Source organism: Trichechus manatus, unplaced genomic scaffold, assembly GCF_000243295.1.
Source record: "Trichechus manatus latirostris isolate Lorelei unplaced genomic scaffold, TriManLat1.0 scaffold00085, whole genome shotgun sequence".
NCBI lineage: Eukaryota > Metazoa > Chordata > Mammalia > Sirenia > Trichechidae > Trichechus > Trichechus manatus.
This window is the reverse complement of record NW_004444021.1, coordinates 5,845,386-5,848,847: the sequence shown is the minus strand read 5'-3', so window position 1 is coordinate 5,848,847 and position 3,462 is coordinate 5,845,386. Positions and strand designations below refer to the sequence as shown.

Here is a 3,462-nt window from a genome sequence, read left to right as displayed (position 1 = left end):
TTATCAATAATTAATAAATAATACCACTTGATCACTTAGGAAAAAAGTTACAAAATCAGCTAGTCTTATAATATTAGGGAAGGAAGGAAGGACTGGGAAGATGAAAGGACAGAGATACCGGTATCATGTACTTGGCTTTTTTTTTTTCCTCTCCCTTTCCTGGTAATTTTTATTACCATCAGGTTTTGAAGCAGTTCATTACCAGCACAGTACTTTCAGAGCATTTTTTTTTTTTTTTAACAATAGATGAAAGTATTCCTTTAAGAAAAAGGCACATGATCCTTCAACAGGTAAGAATAGCCCTCCCCCCACCCTCGCATTCCCGAGGAAGCAGCCCCCATGGGGGCCGTGCTGGCACCCCAGCAACATTTAGCAAAGCGACCATTAGCTTCCGGACCTATCGCCCTCTCCCCCAGCAGCTGGGATGAGGGCAACATACTACTCACATCAAGGTCATTTGATCTTGAAGTTTTTCAAGGCTGACACCGCGCTCTTCACCTCACAGATGCTCATGCCACCGTCCATGCACAACTGCTAGCGACTGGACTTGCCGCCTGAGCACTGAGATCCAGCTGAAGCTGTTCTTGTGGAAAAAGTCCAGGCCTGCGTCCACGACCGCCCCGCACTCCGAGCTGGCCTTCTTGTCAAGGTTCTGGAAGCACTTGCGGACGGTCATGCGCTCTGTGAGCTCTGCTTGGGCACATCCAGCCGCCGGCCTAAGCACAGCGTCCTGCGGCGCCTTCGTAGGATAGGTAAACAGCAACTGGAAGCAGTCGTGGCCTGGTGCCACAGACTGTTTTCTGTGATGAAGGTCACTGTCAGTAGCAGCAGCGTTTCAGAGTTCGGGGTCTGGATGCCATCTTCTTGGCATGGGCCCAGCAAGCGGTGCTGTGCTGCCTGACCCAGGTAATGCGGCTCCTGCTGGCTGAGAAACCGATGCCATGCACCCATCTGCAGCTACTGCTGGACTCGAACATCAGCTCACCAAAGGGCATCTTGCAGACCCACGGTGTAGGTGCCTGCCGCTACTCCACCTTGAAGTAGGCTGAGCAGATCTGGCACTTGAAGTTGCAGGAGCCCGGGGCCAAAAACACATTGTTAGGGCACCAGTCCAGGCTGACTACGGTGGACTACGGTGGACTACGGTGGACTTTTTGGTGTGCTTGCGCATCCACCATCATGCTCCTGCTCGAACGAGCAACGGAGATGACGCGGGTGCCGCTGCCCTCGGCGAACTCGTTCTCGTGGAGGTCCCAGCGCACTCAGCCGCGGCTGGGTTCATCAGAATGATGAGCATGGACTTCCACAAGCTGCTCTTCAGAGTCCCCACGTAGGCACTGAGGTCTGTGTCACAGGTCACGATGCGGTTACTCTCAGGGCCCAGTCAATGCCTGTCACCTGCCCGTGTGCTCCTTAAACTTGTGCATTTTGACCCCTTTAGCTCGTGGTCGTCGAGACAGACGGCAATCTGGGGGCGGTCCTTGTTCCAGGCATTGCTGATGACGAGGAAGCTGTGGTAGTCCATGATGCTCCTCCCCCAGGTGCCCCGGATGCGGTCTCTGAACAATCGAGACCCCAAGCACCCTGTGGGGCATGTCTATTTTAAGCTACATATTTGAACTCTTGGCTGAACCTTGCCCCACTGAGGTGAGAACCATTACCCCCAGACCAGGCCTTTCTGCAAACTGTGCCTCAGTCATTTACCTCCCCATCTCACCACAGATATTTCTGCCATAAAGTCACATCTTGAACCTGGTGTGACTAGTTCATAGGTCATGGTGTTCTTTTTTACAGGCTCGGCTTTTCACTGTTGCCGGCAATAAAGATGTAAGAAAGCCTCCCAGGGACTGTGTGTTTGCTTCAGCTGCAAAGAAAAAGGTAGGAGGTTGTACCACACTTTTAAGTCCGTTTGGGGCGCAAGAGGTTTTTTTGGGCTTTTCTGTGAAACCTAACCTACGAGATACCGTGAATAATATGGCGTCTGTGGAGGAAATTCCTTCTGAGTTGCAAACAACGATTTACAAAAAATTTTAGAAGCACACTTCTTTACAATTGCAGATGACCTATATTCCGAAGGTTTCAAATGGCTCAGCATACAATTTCCACCCACTTTGGAGGTTTCTGTTCATCTTCAGTTCATGAAACATAATGATCATTTCTAAGTGGACGACTTTGATTTGGAGATTACTGGGCACACTGCTGCCTATTTTTTCCTGTGTACTTTTCCCACACATCTCTCCCCTTAATGTGTACCTCAACACCAGCAAATCACTAAAAGTTATCACGATTTGCATATCAATGTTTAAAATCCCACTTTTGAAAAACAGTGTCCTTGTGAAAGACTCACTGGTGTTTGCCTATTTAGAAAACTAAACATAAGAAATTTTACTGAAACATGAACACTAACCCACAATGGGCATTGTTTTTGAGTGAATGTAACCTTGCATCACTTCTGAGAGGTTTAGATTGCGGAATTCTCTAGGCACTGTTTCAGTCCTTGGGGATATAACTCTGAAACAGTAAACCCATCAGCACCTCCTTTCTCTTTTCTTTATAATGGATAATATTACTGTGTCTTTGGCAAAACATTTTGAGTTACATGAAAGACAATAACAGTAAAGAAGAAAGGTATTGTTTTGTGATTAAAATGGGAATAGATACATTTTTATTGAGAGTAATGAATGGCTTTATCTCTGGCAAGACTGCAATAGAATGTTCTTCTAGATTGTCATGGAATTTAATATGATGTAGTAATCTCAGAATCTGCATAGGAATCAAGGAATGTATTAACTTCAAACCTGTTGAAGTTTTCTTCTCAGCAGATTCATAGTTATGATAAGATGGGAAGTTACAGGCTCTTAGGCCTGTTTGAATTTTATAGAGTATGACCTATAAACTTTATTTATGAGGTTGTATAGAGATAAGTTATTTATCGCTGTAGCAAAGCGCAAGGGCAATTACTTTAAGAAATGTTTTGAGTATTAAGCACTTATAAAATTATCAGTCTCTCCATGAATTCAGCATTTAATTATAAAATAAAGTTGTTTAATAAAATTAGTTATATTTTTGAAGTTAGAGGTTTCTATTAGTTTAATCGTTTTATTTTTAAATTTTTCAAATAAACACTGAATAGACAGTAATTGATAGACTATCTTCTACCAAGTACCCAGATTGAATACAATTTAACACTTAATTAACATTTTTCATATTTGCTTCAGAAATTTTTCTCAAGCTTTTTATTTAAAAAATTTTAAAGCTACAAAGAAGTTGAAAAGCAATACGGTGACTACCCCTTATCCTGTCATCTGGATTCACAAGTTTTAATATTGCCACATTTCCTTTGTCTCATTATGTGTGTGTAGTTTTTTTTTTTTGGCCAAATCCTTCAAAAATAGGTTGTAGATATCAAGAGGGTTTACCCCTAAATATTTGAGCAAGAAGTAGAAGAATGAAGATGTTTAT

At 43.6% G+C, this 3,462-nt stretch overlaps 1 pseudogene; it reads right to left on the bottom strand.

Annotated features, from left to right (window-relative positions):
* Positions 1-453: 453 nt before the first annotated feature.
* Positions 454-1,525, bottom strand: LOC101346503 (actin-related protein 2/3 complex subunit 1B pseudogene; annotated as a pseudogene).
* Positions 1,526-3,462: the final 1,937 nt, after the last annotated feature.